This window comes from Pteropus medius, unplaced genomic scaffold, assembly GCF_902729225.1.
Source record: "Pteropus medius unplaced genomic scaffold, Ma_sr-lr_union100, whole genome shotgun sequence".
NCBI classification, from domain to species: Eukaryota; Metazoa; Chordata; class Mammalia; order Chiroptera; family Pteropodidae; genus Pteropus; species Pteropus medius.
The window spans coordinates 746629-764449 of NW_024349800.1; the positions used below are offsets into that span (position 1 = coordinate 746629).

General features: G+C 48.6%; 1 long non-coding RNA gene across 2 annotated transcripts in view; it reads right to left on the reverse strand.

Annotated features, from left to right (window-relative positions):
- LOC120621417 (uncharacterized) overlaps positions 1-17821 on the reverse strand; it is a 39089-nt gene that overhangs the window by 2047 nt on the left and 19221 nt on the right. For both annotated transcript variants that reach the window (XR_005658149.1, XR_005658148.1), the window contains one exon: positions 688-942. This is a non-coding gene — a long non-coding RNA (uncharacterized LOC120621417). The remainder of the gene's footprint in view (positions 1-687; positions 943-17821) is intronic.

Sequence of the window (17821 nt, forward strand, 5' to 3'; positions counted from 1 at the left end):
TAAAGGAGACTTGTGTGAACTGCTTGGCTGCTCAGCCAAATGCTTTAGGAGTCTAGGGCCAAGAACTCCTCTAGGATAGCCTTCTCTTGAGTTGGCTTCATTTACTCAGCCAACACTGGCTGGGGACTCCCTGCTCTAGGCCCAGGGCCAACATGGGGAGGCTCAGTGCCTCCTTGGGAACAGTGTTGTCCTGTGATTATTGCAAGGCTATAGGGTGCAGTGGTTAACACATGGGCTCTCATCCCTCGCCAGCCTGGCTTTGAGTCCCACTTCCTGTCCTTGGTAACTGGATGACTTAACCTCTGTGTGCCTTAATTTACTTACCCGTAACATGAGAATGATAGCACCTACCTCATAGCGCTGTAGTGAAAATGAAACGAGTTAATGTGTGTAAAGTGTTTAAAGCCGTGTTCAGCATGGAGTAAGCACTTGATACAAGTTACCCATCATCATCATCACCGTTTTGCTGAAGAGGAGACAGACTCAGGTGAATTGACTTGCCCAAGATCACATAGTCAGGCAATGGAAAAGCCAGGGAATAGACCCAAATCCATCTGACTCCAAAATGAGTGCCCTTTTCCCATAACCAGACCCTCTGGCAAAGGTTTGGAATGAGAGTATCTTGGGGAGCATAATGTCCCACACCCCACCTGGATCTCTCAGCCCCTCCCTGGTGCACACATTTACCAGCAATCCTAGGAGAAGAAGGTGTCAGCACCAATGTCCAGATGAGACAGGACCCAGAGGTGAAAGGCAGCTATCCTCAGTCCCTCAGTGTTGGTAGCAGGGCCAGGTAGAGGGAAGTATGGCAGTTATAAGTGGGTGAGTGGCTGGCTGCTCAAGCTGGGGCTTGCAGAGACCGGTGGCTTCCATGACGTGCCCTTGAAACACTCTTCAGCTGGAAGATGCACTGAGCTTTCTGAAGGGCCATCCAACTTGCAACTTCAATTTTGCAAATACAAAGTGAATTTAAAAAAAGAAAAAAAACGCATCACGGACATGGTTCCATAGTGTAGCAGTTAGCACGTCTGCTTTACACGCAGAATGTCCTGTGTTCGCGCCCCAGTGGAGCCACAGTCCATGATCTACAGCCATGCCACCTGAACAAGCCTGAAGTCTAATCTTGGAAGCTAAGCAGGGTCAGGCCTGGTTAGTACTTGGATAGGAGACCACCTAGGAAGACCAGGTGCTGTAGGCATAAATAATAATAAAAAAAAAAATAAAACATCAGGTGGCTGAGAAATGCTTTATGGATTGGCATGTGCACCATTAGAGCTGAGGGCCCCTAGGACCACTTGTTCCACCTTCTAATGCTGATGGCACATGGAGGCCCAGCCTCATGCCACTGCAGTTGACTGGGGCATGCTGTGATGGAAGATAGGGAAGGCTATTCTTTATGGAGGGCCTGCTGAGATCCTGGCTCAGTGTTGGTGATCAACATTGTCAATTTGTCAATACAGAAAGTGAGGACCAGGGAGAACTGTTAGGGAGCTTGACACCACCGACAATCCTGGCCTCCTGGCTTTTTCCCCTTGTAGGCTTCCTATTAGGGCGGTGGAAAGGAAAGGGGAGGGGCCATAGTGGCATGTACTGATGTGGCATCAGTAAGAGGACCTTGAAAAGCCTTTTGCATCAGCAGCCACACCACCCTGCATACTCTCGCTCTTCCTTCACCCTTATAGCAGACTCCCTGGGCAGAAATCTGGAGCCTCATTTTGCAGCCTGGAAAACTGAGGCTCCGAGAGTTACACAGCACAGTTACACAGCACTTGCTCAAGGCTACTCTAGGCCGAGTGGCAGAGCATCATCTGCCACTACCCTAGGTGTTTTCTTTACATTCCCTTCTTACTATTAGGGTAAAGGCATAGTTTACAGAGTGAATAGGAACCATGATCTCTGCTGGGGTGAGGGGTTCTCTGGAGAAAGGATATGCAGGTTTTGGAGTTGGACAGCCTGGATTCAAACCTGCCTTTGTCACCGGCCTGAGAAGTGACCCTAGCAGATGGCATTCACTTTCTGAGTCTTGCTGCTCCCTCTACAGAAGACTGTGAGACAACAAAAATGGAGTTGCCATATGGTCTGAGTCATTTGAGGACAGAATTAGGGTGAAGGTGTGGGAAGGACCCTCATGGCTCACTATGTAACATCTTGTTGCATAGACATTGAAACAGACCTAAAGAGCCTGGAGGCCTTGCTCCAATGCCGGAGCTGGGGCCCTTGCAGGGGCAGTGTTTAGAGCTTGAATTTACTGTGTGGCCTTGAGTAAGGCCAATCACCACTCTGAGCCTCACTTTTTTCCCCAATAAGGTGCTCTGGCATATGCAAGTGCTCAATTAGTATTAGCTAACAATATTATTCAGGTGGGAATAAGGCAAGACATCTCAGCCAGAGCTGTCCAAGGGTCATCATAATGGCAGCCAATATAATGCAGTGTTTCTAGGTTCCAGCACAGTTCAAGCACTGGCACATGTGAAATGGCTTCATCCTCACACTGTGAGGATGCACATGAGGACTGGAGATGCAGGGAGGGGGTTGGTCTTCCAGTCAGGATACAATCCCTGCCTCACTCCAGAGCCTGGCACTGAGCCACTGTGCGCTCCACTTTTGGGTGCCCATGGGTGTCACCTCTTCCTAAAGCATGGTAGCAGAGTGTTTGAGCTTCAGGGGGCAGTCCAACCAGGCAGCTTCTGGGACTTCCCACCCCCTTTCCAACTCTGAGTGTGAGATTCTTTGTGCCCTGGCCTTAGAACTCTGGGAAAGGTGTCACAAGCAAGGGGGGTTCCTGCTGGGGCAGAGGGAGTGGCCAGGGGCCCAGCCAGAGGCCTACTCCCTTCTGGGACCCTCCAGCCAGTGCATGCAGCCTGCCGGTCGTCTGGGTAACCGATACCCAGCCGGCCAGACAAAGTTATGGTGTGTGGCTGGGAAGCTATTTTGTCTAATACACTAAAAGGCCTTTGGAAATTCCTGAAGCCCATCTGTTCCTAGTTATACGACAACATTGCTGTCTCTTCAGCTCAAAAACAAGGGAACACTTTTATTTCTCTTTTCAGAGCTCAGGAATGTGCCTGAAACAGGCCCATAATCGTCCGTCCATGTGGTTCCTCAAGTTCCTTGATCACATGCTGGAACCATCATCCTTTTAAATGCCCGCCACTCCTTCCTCTCACTTTTTCCCACCCCAGATGACCCCCAGGACTCCTGAGGGTATCAAGGGGAAGACTGAGGCTTTGGAGATGGGCCTGCCTGTCTTTGCAACGTGCCACCTCCTCACTCCTATAACAGAGACAGGAACTCCTGAGAAATGAACACAGCCTGGCATATGGTAGGTGCTTTGTAAATGCAGGTTTCTCAGTTAGCTCCATAAATTGAGAAACTTCCTTGACTGATCCAAGCACTGGTAGCTTCTGTAAAAATGGGGTCTGCAACTCTAAGAAATGTTGATAATCATTCTTTACTTATCTGGCACCTCTGCCTACCCACAGCTACCCAAGAACCAGAAGATAAAACAATACAGAGTTTCCACATGTAAAACATCTCTGTGGAGTATAGGCTGGGCCCCTTGTGTATTTTTCCCTGGGCTGAAGTTGTGTGTGCTTCTTCTCTGGAGTTCTGGTCCCTATAGGTCCCTTGGGGCTCCTGCTGGATGCAATGTCCAGAGGCTGGGTGTGGCTGCTCTTTGCTGTCTCACTCACACATGACGCTCCCATTTCAGCTGGCTGACTCTTGGCTTCTGCCCTGGACAGTTGTTTGGGGCAACTGGCACTGTCCTCACTTCCTTGAGGAACTCTTACCCCTCAGTCCCAGGCTGTAATAATCATGGTCCCCTGCCCAGCTCCCGTTGCTCCAAGAGTAGACTATGATTCAAATTCAGATCATCCTAGTCCAGCCCCCTTCTTCCAGACCAGGCCAGGGCTGCACCTATCTGCCCTTTGATGTCGAATGTGACCACAGACTTGCTTTGTTAACTCTGAGCTCAATGGCTTTTGTATCTCTCGAGTGGTTGCTTTACAAGCCAGTGGATGATTCTCCAAGTGACCTCTTTTTTTCCATGGTGATGGTAGGCACACATTTAGAGCCATAGCATGTTAGTCTGGGGCCCTGAAAGTCCAAGGTGAGAAGAGCCCCCAGTCAAACTGGAGTGGACATTCAATGTGAGCAAGAAATCTTTTTTTTTTTTAAGCTACTGAGGTTTCAAGTGGCTTGTTACATATGTTGACCCCAAAAAGGAAAATACCATGAAGGGCTCCTGGTGGCTAACTGGGCTCAAAAATTAAAAAACAAAACAAACAAAAACAGAGCTTAGTATTCTTGCAAAACAGAGGCTTTTCACACAAGCCGTGCTTCAGGGAGAAGCCTGCACTGAACTGCCTGCCTGCGTTGTGTTCCTGCCATCGGAGCTAGCCCTTATAAAGAAATTCCTGGAATCCTATTTCAACAAATAAGTCTGAGACCTTCTAATCTGAGCTGTGTACCTATATCCTTATTAGCATCTCCACTGACCAATCAGAGCAACTCTACTCTGACCAATCAGGGCAGTACTTTTGGGACCAATCAAACTGTGAGGATTTGGATGAGAACCTCATTTGTATGAGAATAGACCAATCAGGGACAAGAGACAGGGGCTTCTCTCTATATAAGTCAGTTGCCCTCTGGCTCAGAGAGTACACTTTCTCTTTCCATTGAAAACTGCTTTTCCTAGGCTAGAGCTATAACACAGAGAAGTTGTTTTGCTGGGAAGGAGCAGAATGGACCAAAGCAGAGCCATCCCAGCAGACTAGATTAGAGCAGAACAGAACTGTCTGGCTGGTAACACCAGGGCTCAGGATCACCTCACTAGAGCTGCCTCACAGCCTTGCTATTCTATAGCCATGTTGTTTCATAATCGAGCTGTGACACTATTGAGTTACTCCACAGCCATGCTGTTCTGCAGCCATGCTGTATCACAATTGAGTTGTTTTCACTGACTAAGTTCTCCTTCCCTCACCACACCCCCAACTGGGGATTCCTATTGGTGTTGAATTGGTTGACACACAGCATAATCTCACCCATCCTGATTGATACATATCCTCTTTCGCCGATCACAAAGATGGTTTAGTGATGCAATGTGACTCAAGTTGAGCCAGAATCCTTACCTAGACTTTTTTTGGGGGGTATAGGAGGGGAACTGACCTTGTCTTATAAGTTATAGAGCAGCCATATTTTATCACAAAGATAAAAACCTGTCTAAGGTATGAATGAGTAAAATGGAGAGAGAAAAAGATAAAACTTGCTTAGGAAAGAGGGAATCCTGGTGACATCAAGACAGGACTGCCATGATGAGCTATACAAGTTGTGTACTACACAATTCTAAAGAGTTTTATTCACACAGTAATCATGGTGGATTTGTGTATTTATCAGGGCAGTTTTCCAGCAGATGGCAGTAAAGTGTCTTGAGGAAGTGGAGCCTTTCTCTACTTGGCACAAAATTGCTATACAGGCTAGCAACTTGCTGTGTTAAGTCCCTGATTTTAGTCCCTGAATCCCTAGAGCTTCCCAAGCTCAAGCAGTAGTTGGTGGAATTTATTCTAATGAAAAGTCTCTTTGTTGTTAAACTCTGCTCACAGCAGAATTGTTGACAATCTAGTCACTAATAAGATGCACTGAGCTTGTTTGCCACTTTCCAGAGCAAACCGTATATGCTTTTAGAAATAATAGTCTAACAATAAGAGACAGACGAACTATTAATGGGCAACACAAGAACAACAACAAAATATCAGTTTGGGGGACATTTGTGTAGGTGCAAGTCACCTTTCCCATCTCAATAAGCACCTAGATTCTTTACTAAGCTGTGGCCTGAAAATGGTTGGCAATGGTAGTTTTTAAAGATACAAAGAAGACATTGTGTGGACTTCATTTCCTCTTAAATGGTTAAATTATAACTGTGTTGTTCTTTAAAATGATAGACCGAAATTATCTAGAGAGTTCACATAGGTGGGGCTTAAGCTAAATAAATAATGGATCATTGTAAAAGAACGGATGGTGTCGGCTGAGGTCCAACACCCCAACTCCCCCCAGTGCCGGAGGAGGCTGTCTGCCGGCTGGGAGCCTGACCCCACTCTGCCCTACTCAGGATAGCTCCTTCCCATAACTCTAAATGCCAGTAATTCCCAAGAGAGTTTGAGGGAGGCTGTAGCCTCTGACATCAATGATCTGGAGTGGGATCTTGGTGCTGCCCTTTTCAACTAGATGACCCTGGACAAATGCTTTCTCATTCAGAGCCTCAGCTGCCACTTCTGGAAAATGGGAATGCTGACATCCATCTGAGGGGGTAGTTGGAAGAGTCACATGAGCATGGCAATGACCCTGTGCATAGTAGATGCTCAACGTACAGCAAGTGGAACCTGGGTGCTGGCTGGCAGGGATCAGAGCATGGCCACAAGGTCCCAGGCCCCCCGGATGTGAATTAATCTCATCACAGCCTCATTGAGTGCCTGTGGCAAGTCACTTCACCTCTTCCCAGGGTGCTGGGAAACAGATACTTTCTTGTTACTGCCCATTTCATTGTCTGCTCTCCCTGCCAAATAGTAAGGGGGCAGGGATTGGGTCTGCTCCCCACTACTCTTCCCAGAACAGGGCCTGTCAGCACTCAGTAGGTGCTCCATAAACACTCCATCATTGTTTCAGTCATGAAGGAACCTGGCTGATGCCTATTGGGGCTGTCCTGCTTTCTAGGTAGAACCAGGCCAGAAATAGTCTTTATCAGGCCAGAGTGGAGACCACTTCCCCCATCCTACTTCTGGGAGGGGTGGGCCCCCACTTGCCCTCTGAATCCATGGGGGCCTTTCCCAATCCTGAGCAAGAGCCTCAGTTCCCAGCCCTTTCTGGGCCCTTCCCGGTTCTCTCAGTCAGAGCTGTTTGGCATCAGCGAGACATGGAAAAGGGAGCTCCCAGCCCCTCCAGCAGCTCTGGGCCAAAACCACAATTGTTTTTCCACCTGGAGCTTCCAAGGAGCTGCTGGCAGCCAGGCTGGGGTGCTAGGGTGAGATGCCAGCGGGTGTGGGAGGAACAAAGCTTCACCTTTCCACCCACTGGACAAGTACTGGGGCAAACTGGATGATACTAGCTAGGGTCCACTTTCCTAGGGTCCACTTTGACCTTAGGTGAGTGGTAACCTCCCTGGTTTCATTTTTTTCATCTGTAAAATGGGGTTAATATCAGTACCTACTCCTCAGACTTGCTGTGAGGAATGAATAAGTTGGCCCAAGCAAAGCACTTAAAACAATGTCTGGCATACAGTCAACGTTCCAGAAATGAGTTGCCATGATTATTATAAGTCATTGCAGTCAGAATTTTAGTCTTCACTCTGTCTTGCAGCTGCAGTGAAGCAGGTCTGTCACTGTCTCCTAGCTGCAATGAAGCAGGTCTGTTACTACCTGTCTCCTAGCCTCAATGTACCTGTATGTATGTGGAAAGCTATGAGCCTATGTGAAATCTGCTGTACGCAGCAGCCCCATACAGAGGCTGCCAGAAGAAGGCCCAGAGTCGGGGGATGTTTCTTTCCTCCTCTCATTTCTCTCCTTCCCCTCTTTCTTCCTCCAGCCTGGGGAATGCCCCCAGAGGCAGGGGCCAACACCTGACTTCTGGGAGGACTTGCCAGCTCCATCAGCCACAGAAACGGTGGACCTATGGGCCCCTGGATATTTCTGTGTCCATTCTGCTTTGTGCAGAATTAAAAATTAAGTCCTGAGCAAGGACAAGGCCGGCTGCAGAGCAGATGTCAGGTTCAGCATAGCTGAGGCATGGTCAGCCAGGTTCCCTTGGGCCCAGCTATGGAAACAAGCTGTCCTGACCCATCTGGCAGCTGTCCTTTGTTATTATTTGGAAGAGAGAGCAGTTGTCAGCCCAAGCCCCAGCGGCCACACCCATCCCTTGGCTCCCCTGGCTCCTCGGCCTGGTACAACCCCTGACTGACCAAGGTCATGTACTAGGTGACCAGAGGTAGGCCCTGGAGCTCTGTGGCCTTTCATCAGTTGCCTCCTCCTAAATATTAGGGGATGGAGCTGTCAGTCTCTGACTCAAGGCCTGTGAGAAAGAAGATGGGAGGTACAGTCAGTGGGGCGGGGGGGGAAGAACAGGAAGAAGGGCCTATACTGGCTGAGTGCCCACTGGGCACCAGGAGCCACTCAGGACTTCCCATTCCTTGCCATTTTAGGAAAGAAGATGCCCAGGCAAATGTAAGCATCCAATGGTAGAAGCATCTCTCCCAAGCCCCTGCCTTTCCGCCTCTTCTACCCCTATCCTTCTGCCCTGACCCAGGAGGGATCTGTGCCTAGGCGAGCAGCTCCAGAGCTATGGATGGCCCATGTTCCCAGAATGGGACAGGGGCCCTCAGGAAGGAGAGGGAGATTTGTTATGTTGGCCAGGGGAGCTTGTCTTGGCCAGGTAGATCCTAGAGCAGGAATAGGGCCCAAGTGGGGCCTCAACACTGTCTGCTGGAACCAGGAGGAGCATGAGGGCCCAGCTTCCTAGTCAGCAAAGGAAACTGAGGGAGGAGCCCAGTTATAGGGCTTGATAAACATGACCCAGGGGAAGGTGGCAACTACATGGACACTCAGGCCCAGAGTCATTGCCAATCCAGAGCCCAAAGCCATCGACTCTAGCCTTACCTGCTGATGGAAGGAAGGCTGCTGCTGCTTCCTTCCTTGTCTGGTCAGGCTCAGGCTCAGGCTCCAAGCAGGAGAGGTGGGCTTTAGGGGTATTAGAGACTGGGTCCTGGGTTCAAATCCTGCCTGTACCACTTGTAGGCTGTGCGACCTTGGGCAAGGCTCTTCTCTATGAATCCCTACTTCCTCAGGAAAGTAATGCCTCCAACATGTGAAATTTGGCCACTGGGAACACCCAGTGTGCAGTTGGTGCTCCATGCCTTTGTCCTCTACCACCTTCCCTTCTCTGTCCATGGGGCCTGGGGAAACAGGCCTGGGCAATGCTTACTCTGGCACTGGTTCCCAAGCCCCTGGAAACTTCCAGAGCAGGCCTCAGCTGCCTCTCCCTGATGATGCCAGCCCAGGGATAGATTCTCTGCTCATGGGAACTTGGGTACATCCCAGAAACGTGGGGAGAAGAGACAGCAGGGTAGAGGCTCGACCGGAGCTCTGCCAAGGTCTCCTGGGCCTGAGATGGAGAGTGGGCACTGCCTGTAGAGTCCAGTGCCAGGGGCTGGCTGCCAAGGTCTGGTGTAAATAGTGGTGCTCCCCACCAAGGCTGGAAACTGGAGCCCAGGGAAGCCTGCAGGCAGTGAGCAAATATTTTCCCAAAAGATGCTTACAGCAAAGCTAACTCAGGAAGCTCCCTATGGCAGCAGGTCACTCAGACTGCTGGAGTGGAGGGAGGGCAGCAGCACCTGCTGAGAGTGAGGAGAGGGCATCTAACCAGGGTTGGTGGTCAGAGTACAGAGCCAGGGACCTAAGACCAAGTGTTCAAGCCTGGGGCCAAGGCTCCAGGGGCCAGAGCTCCATCCCTGGGAGAGCTGGCTAGAGCCAGCAGGCCCCCTCCCAGGGCCTCACAGACCAGGGCTAGAGCTCAGTGTGCCTTTGAGTGAGTTAGAAGTTTCCTCTTGCAGATAGCTGGCATGCTCAGGCTTGGTGAGAGAGCATGGGCTCTCGGTGCCCAAATGTCTTCTTGTCACTAGATATGGCAGCCCTGGATCATCCTCAGAAGTGGTGCTTCCCTTCCCCAAGCTGGTCCTGGAGGGGCAACCTCCTTGATCAGGGAAGCTGGATCACAGTGCTTCCATTGACATTGATCCCAAGTCTCTTCCTTCCCTTCACCAGGGATTTCAGGCCTTGGGTTGGGATTCGGGGGTTCAGATGAGCTGTCTCTCTTTGATAACCTGGCCCCAGTGAGCTGGGGGTCATGCCCTGGGGTCCTGTTTAGAAAATTTTTTGAAGACTTAGGGACAAGAGAGAAGTACACATGGAGAGTCACAGGAGTGACACTACAAAGCTCACTGGAATGACCTGCAGGCACCTCTCCCCCTGCCCCCCCATCCCTGTCTCCATACTTGCTGGCTCAGGCTCAGGCTGCATTGCTCTTGCAGCCACATTTTCGCCCACGTCCCTCCACTCACCCCTCCTCCCTGATAGCAGGGCCGAGGTGAGGCAGTCTTCCCTCTTTGGCCTCCCACAGAAGCCAGCAGAATCTCTGAGAGGTAACTGCACCTATACAGCCTGAACATTTTGGAGATGTGCAGAGAGTCCATGATACTTCTGGGCCTCTATTTCCCTAACTCTAGCTGTTTGCCAGGCTGGTCCTGGAACTTCTCATCTCAGGGAGGCCTCCATCAGCAAAGCAGTCTTTCCTACCCAGTCAGCTCCACAGAGAAGGTATCAATCAGGAGACAATGCTGCCTGAGCCAAGCCAAAATCTTTAATGGGGGAAGCTGGCAGTATGGCCAGGGACATCAGTGTGGCTGCCCAGATGGACAGATTCCCCAGCAGAGCCCAGTGCCAGCACCCCTTCCTGATAGCCCAGGACGCTGAGCTGTGGGTTTTTGGGGTGGGAGCCTCATAGTAGGCACGTGGTAAGAGCATTATACCATGCTCTCTACTTCTGCTGGGAATTATCTATAATAAAAGTCACCAAAAAATTCTAAAGAATGACAAAATTCTTTGCTCCATGCCTTTGCTAAATCTCTCACTTTTAAGGCCTCGGCTCATGGCTATTTTATTATGACTATAGGAACGAACCTCTCAACCTTTGTATGAATATAGATGTGACAATATGGTTTTGTAGTTTTGTGCATATAAATGTGTGCCAAAAAGTAGAAACAGCTCAAATGTTCATCTACAGATGAATGGATAGACAAAATGTGGTTTATCCACACAATGGAATATTATTCAGCCATAAAAAGGAAACAAGTATGGATACATGCTACAACATTGGGTGAACCTTGAAAATATTCTGCTGAATGAAAGAAGCCAAACACAAAGGTCACATAATATATGATTCCATCTATAAAAATGTACAGTATAGGCAAACCTATAGAGACAGAAAGTACATTAGTGGTTGTCAGGGGCTAGAAGAAAGGGAGAATGACTACTAACAGGCATAGGATTTTGTGAAGTGATGAAAATATTTTTAAATGAATTGTGGTGATAGTTGTATAAGCTCATAAACATGCTAAAAACCACTGATTTGTATACTTTAAATGGTCAAATTATATGGTATAAGAGTTTTATCTCAATAAAGATGTCTTAAAAAGGTCTGTATCGATCACAACCCTTAAGCACACATCTTTTTAATGTTCTATGTGATGAAATGAGAAATGCACATAACACGTCCCCAAGTCCAATGGTTGTGTCAGGGATACGTGTGACTATTTGAGTTGTCAGCTCAACTAGCCCCTTTTTATGGAACACCAGTTTTTTACTTGAAAGAACAACTGGCAGTAATATTTTAATAATTTTTTACATTTTAGTTTCTAATGCAGTAAATATCAGAATTTATAATCCCTAAAACTAAAGCTCTTTGAAGTTCTCAATAATTTTTAAGAGTGTAAAAGATAGGGTTGCAAGTAAGCAGGGTGGGGCCTGGTTAGTACTTGGATGGAAGACCACCTAGGAAGACCAGGTGCTGTAGGCGTAAAAAGAAAAAAAGAAGAAAAAAAAAGCCAATAAAAGATAGCGTTGCCAGATAAAATGCAAGCACATCTTATGCAATTTTGGGAGCTTACTTATACTAAAAATATTATTTGTTATTTATCTGAAATTCAAATTGAACTTGGCATTCTGTATTTATACTTATATACTAAACCTAGCAATCCTAATAAAGGATCTTGAGAGCAAAATATCTGAGTACTGCTGGTGTAGTATACTGATAAGTATCACACTGGTAGAATTCAGAGAGTGAGGGAGATCGCTGCTTGTTCAGCAGGATCAGGGACCTGGGACATTGGGGCAAGCCTTGTGGGGGAGGAGGGCTCAGATAGAGGGCTCTGTGAGCACCAGGGTCCACTGTCCGGAATGGGCTTGGATTTGGAGACACAACAAGGAAAGAGGGACACATGGTCTCCTGTTGCCTTCAGATCTTTCCTGGAAGGTAGAACATCTCTTTGTCTAAGAAGTGAGGCCCAGAGAGGCCCAGGAACAAGTACAAATTTGTGCAGCTGGTATTTAGCCATCAGAAGTAAATTCCCCTTGGGTGTGATGCCACAGCCTATGCTTGGCCTTTCTACCATCTTCCCCAGCAGCAGGACAAAGGCAGGAAGCAAAGGGCCTGGCAGTGGTAGATGCTGGACAGAAAGTTTCCTTTCTCCCTGGCTGGAGGAAGGCCTTCCCTGTGATAGGAGGCCAGGGATAAGCAGCAGCAGAATAAAGGCCTTTTGTGAGAGGGAGGCTGGCCCTTTCTGCACATGGGATTAGGATCAGCAGTCTGGCAGAGCAAGTCTGGGTTGTGGAGGGGTGTGCTGATGCACAGCTTAAATGGGAGAGTGTCAGAGATCCCAACTGAGGCAGTAGACGGTCAGACAGAGCACGGGCAATTGTGATTTGGAGAAAGTTTGCCAGAAACCACTCAATACTTCCACTTTCTGCACATCGTATCTCTGTTAACATGGCTGTTCACCGCTTCTGCTTGGTGGACAGCCCTGCCACTCTGGTTCTGCAAATGATCATTGTTCTGCCCAAGATTCACCTCTTTTATCTTTGTTTGCAAGCATTTGTCTGACCCCAAGGGCAGGACAGTATGGAAGAAGGGGTCTAAGGACAGGGAAATATCCTGACTGAACACCTACCGTATTCCCTCTCAGCTGCCCACTGCAGAGACTAGGCTCCTCCGGGGCTTCCCAATCCTGCTCTCCTCCAAACCCTTCCCTCTGGTTTCTTCCTGGCTGGCTTCATTCTCCTATCCCCAAGGCTCTGCTTCCATCCTTTGCTTTTTCCACCAAGATTTTCTGGAAATTTCTCTCAATACATGCTCCTTTACCCTGTCTCATGAGAAATCCCAAGCCTGGCTCTGGTCCAGATGCTCTCCTGATCTCTGACCCTGCTCCTGGATAGTTCCCCAATGGGCAGTCCTCATTCTCAGCACATTCAACTCATGGTCACCACTGTTCTCCACTTCAGGAACATAATCCCTTCTTCTCTTCCTTGATGCCCCTGGTAACCAACCCAGCTAGTTCTTTCTCTATCATAGCTGTTCAATGCCTCATTTCTCCCAGCCCCTACCCCTGCCATTATCACACAGGACTGCCCCATCCACTGCACCCACTGGCCCCCATTCCTCACCCTAAACACCACTCCCAATGCATTCCATATTTAGCTCATTGTCAGTTTACTGAGCTCCTGCTGCACACCCACTCCTGTGCAGGGCTCTGTGGAGAACCCACAGGACAAAGAAAGACTGCCCTCCCCTCCCTGAGGGCCTTGCTACACAGTGGGGTAAGGAGATCCATATTATCTCATTCCTCTCTCCACTGGTCTCTCCACCCTTCCCTCTATCCATCTCTCCCTCCCTCCATCCATCCTCCATCTCTCTTTATATCCATCTCTTTGTGCCTCCCTTCTCCCTCCCCCTTCACTCTATTTATCCTTCTCCTCATCCATTCATGCTTCTGTCTCTCCTTCCTTCCATCCCTTCATCTTTCCACCCATTCTCCTCTCCATCCTCCTCTCTATCCCTCCATTATTTATTTTTTTTCTCCCCGTTTGTGCCAGGCCCTAGATTGGAGGTGGTGGCTTGGACATGACTCAGATATGGTGTCTATCTAATGGGAAAAGGATAGTAGGAATACACAGTGATCAGAGCTGTAATGGCAGAAGCACAGGGGGCAGGGGGACCAATGCCTGAGATGGGTTCTGGAAGGTGAGTAGGGGTTTACCAGGAGAAAAAATGAGAGAAGGGCATTGAGGCAAAGGAAATAGTATCTGCAAAGGCAGAGTTATGAATGGTGTGGTGTGCTCAACAGTTCTGTCTGACTGGTGGGGCAGATGTGTGGGAGTTGAAGCAGGGAGCAAGGGAAAGCTGAGCCAACTCCAAGGTAACTTGAAGGCCAGGCTGATGATGCATTCAGACTTTATCCTAAGGGCTCTGGGGCTGAGAAGGGGCTTCTAGGTACGGGAGTACTACCTGCAGATGCATGTTTCCAGAAGAGCCTTCTTGCAGCCAGTGTCTGCGCAGAATGCAGGGCACCTGGCAGTGGCAAGACAAAGTGAGGGAAGGCACAGGGGTCCAGATGATGGAGGAAAGAGGTGGCAGGGCAGAAGTGTAGGGAGACAGACAAAAGGGCCACACTCCTCCCGTTGGCAGTGGGTTGCATGTGGGGCTGGGCAGACAGTGGTGGGGCCCTGAAAGCACAGGGGTGGGGGTGAGGTATGCAGGTGAGTCACCATATCTAGCCTCCACCTATACAGTTTAATTTCCATTCAGTGTCTGTTATTTAGCCCTAGAGTCCGGGGTTCAAGTTGGGCCTCAGCCACTTACTTAATCTCTCTGCCTTATTTCCCTTAGCTGTAAAATGGGAAAATTCATCCCCAGTTAAGGGCTCACAAACTCAAGTGCTTATGGGTGCCAGTTGGGAAGGGTTGTAGAGAACTGTGGAGACCTGAAGGGCCCAGGGTCTGACTAAAGGGTCTGTGTTCCACTTGGCTCCAGCTATGGGAACACAGACCAAACTAGACTCTCCAACTTTTCAGGAGAAACCAGAAATATAGATCTCGAAATACACTAATTTAAAAAATTATCCTGGGCAAGCGGGATACTTTTATGGCCCAAATCTTGGCTATCATGAAGATTAGTTGAGATGGCATATGTGAGTAATGCCAATGAATGCATCCCCTTCATATCCTCTGCTCACCTCAAGTCCTTCTTCTTCTTGAATATATTTTTCAGTTTTTCCATGCAAGTCTTCTCTCCTGTCCCAGCATTTCAGCTGGGTGGTAAAGGGCCTGGAATCCTAGGGTTTGAGGCAGTGTTTCTTTGTGCAGAAAGTAGGAAAGATATAAATACCCTAAAGAATTGAAAGCAGGGCTTCGAACAGATATTTGCATACCCATGTTCATAGCAGCATTATTCATAATGAACAAATAACAAAATGTAGTCTATACAATGGAATATTATTCAACCTTTAAAAGGAAGGAAATTCTGACATATGCTACATCACAGATGAACCTTGAGGACATTTTGCTTAGTCAAATAAGCCTGTCACAATAGGATAAATATTGTATGATTCTACTCACATGAGGTCCCTAGAGTAGTCAAATTCATAGAGACAGAAAGTAGAATGGTGGTTGCCAGGGGTTGGAAGGGTGACAAGGGGAGTGGCTGTTTAATAAGGACAGAGTTTCAGTTTAGAAAGATAAAAAAGTTCTAGAGATGAATATTAGTGATGGTTGCACAACAATGTGAATGTAGTTAATGGCACTGAGCTGTACACTTAAAAATGGTTGGGATGGTAAATTCTATGTTATGTGTATTTTCCTATAATTAAAAAAAAAGTTGCAGAGCTATACACATAGGGAAGGGAAAGGTAGGCTGGGGAGGCTGGCGTGGTGATGCCAGGCAATCTTGCCTGTTCTCAAACCTCTGGGGAAGCTACCTCTGCAATAAGATGAGGGTTCTCCACCACCAATGGCACGTTTAGTTCCCTATGCCGTTCTATAACCTCAGCACGGTGATGAGTTTGGCGCAGGAGGTACTTAGGGATGCTTGCTGTCTGGAAGAGCAAATTGGTATTGAAATGAGACTGGCACGTTCGGCTTGGCTCCTCTGGCTCTGTCTTCAGTCTTCTGTAGGAATGGAATTGATATATATACATACTTCATCAGATTAAGGAAGTTCCTTTCCACGCTAGTTTGTGAGGATATGTTGATTTTATCGCTTTTTTTTTTTTCCCTGTGCTTATTGAGATGATTGAATGATTTTTCTCCTGTCATTTGCTAAAGTGGTGAACCAAATGACTTGCACTTCTAGGGTTAGGCCAAACTCGAGTTCTTGGATAAATCATACTTGCATGTGAGGCATTATCTTTTAGAGATAAATGGATTTGGTTTGCTCATATTTTTTTAGGATTTTTGCATCTGTCTTTGGATGAAAATGGACTGTGCTTTTCCTTTCTTACGGGAGAAATCTATTTCTCAGTCCCCCTCGCCCCTGCTGAACACCCTGGCTGTGTTCATGAGTTCAGCCTCAGCTGGCCTTGGCTGGGGGCAGAGCTTCCTGGGCCCTGGGTGGATGTGAGCCCATCTGTGCTACACAGGGAGCTCTGGATAGGGAGGGGGGAGTGGTTCATGATGTGTGAAGTTGATGTTTGCTGGCAAAGTCATGGAGTGGGTGGAGACCCCCTTAGTCTGTATGGTGGATGCTGGCCTGGAGTGGTAGATGGGGCTGGAGGCCCCTTCTGCATAAACCCCCATTCTTCATTTTATGTAGCATGGCTTTCCAATTCAAGTGCCACCAGTTTATTGAGCAACCTAGACTTGCTGAGAAGACAAAAGGGAAAGAGTTTTCTTTTCCTTCCATCTGTGATGTGTCCTAGGCTCTATGGACCCGCTATTCTCTGATGGTCATCTCTAGCAAATCCCAAAGTATTCAGGCCACTGTGTACTATGAATCTCCTCCCCTCCCTTACCCTCCCCTTCCTCCAAGGGACTGGGTGGGGAGGGTGTAGCCTGTTTTTCCCTGCTCTCGGTGCTTCTTCTGCATTAACATGGGGAGGCAGAAAGTTGCAGGGAGGAAGCCAGAGTCTAACTATACTGTCCTCTCTCTGTCAGTCTCTATAGCCTCCTGGGCTGCACTGACAGGCCATCAATGCCAGCAGTGTCCTTGGTATGGCCTCCGTCCCCACTAGCCCATTTATGGGCACGTGTGATTCTTCCGGAAGCACTACTAGGGAGAGACCCCTCTGCAGACAGAAGGCCCTGACCCAGGGCACCTGGCCCCAGCTGGACGCCTTCACATCTGCTCAGTTCTTGCCTCTAGCAGGGTTCCCTGCTGATGTAGTGCCCCCATAGCCAGTTTCCCTCTAGGGTGGGGAACCACCAAGACAGTCCCTTTTGTGACCATCAGTGGGCTGCCAACAATCCCTGTGGTTGCTCTCTGCCCTGCACTCTCTCTCCTGCTCTCTTCTCCCCTGTGCATATAGGCCCAGGACGCAAGGCCTCTGGCCCACTGCAGGAGATGGCATCCGAACTAAGAGTGAGAAGCCTGTGTCCTCTCCTTGCAGATCCATCCAGTCTCCTAGATATTTGGAGATTTGGCTTTCGGGGGCTTTACTTCGACTTTTGGGTGGGTGAGGGGAAGCATGGCTCCTGCTCCACAAGCAGTAGTTCACAGCCCTGATGATTATTAAGCCCCACTCTGTCCTCATGGTGGTCTACAGGTTCAGACTAGTGGGTGGAGTATGAGGTTCCTGGGTGAAGACTGGAGGGCAGGCCCCCACGGCTTTCTTTGGAATGCAGGGGTTTCTTTGTCCTCAGCTTTGGGTTCTGGTCACTAGTTCTTGGAAAAAGCAAAAGTCTCACTCAACACCCTGTGCTTACTAACAGCCTCAGATAAGGTGGATGACTTGCCCAAGACCATAATGGGTGTTCTGATTAGATCTGGAACTGCCTTCCTGGCCTCTTGATTCCCAGATCAGGACAATCCCTTCATCATTCTGTCTTGTCTTGACATTTAGTGCATAAAAGAGACCTAGGGCAAGGACTTAGGTGCAAAGTTTTATTTGGGAGGTGATCCCAAAAAGCACAGTGAAAGGGAAGGACAGCCACCAACAAGGGTGTGTTCACTGAGTCACCAGTGGGAGCAACTGGGGCTCCAGCCAAGCAGGATCCCCAAAGGGATTGTGTAG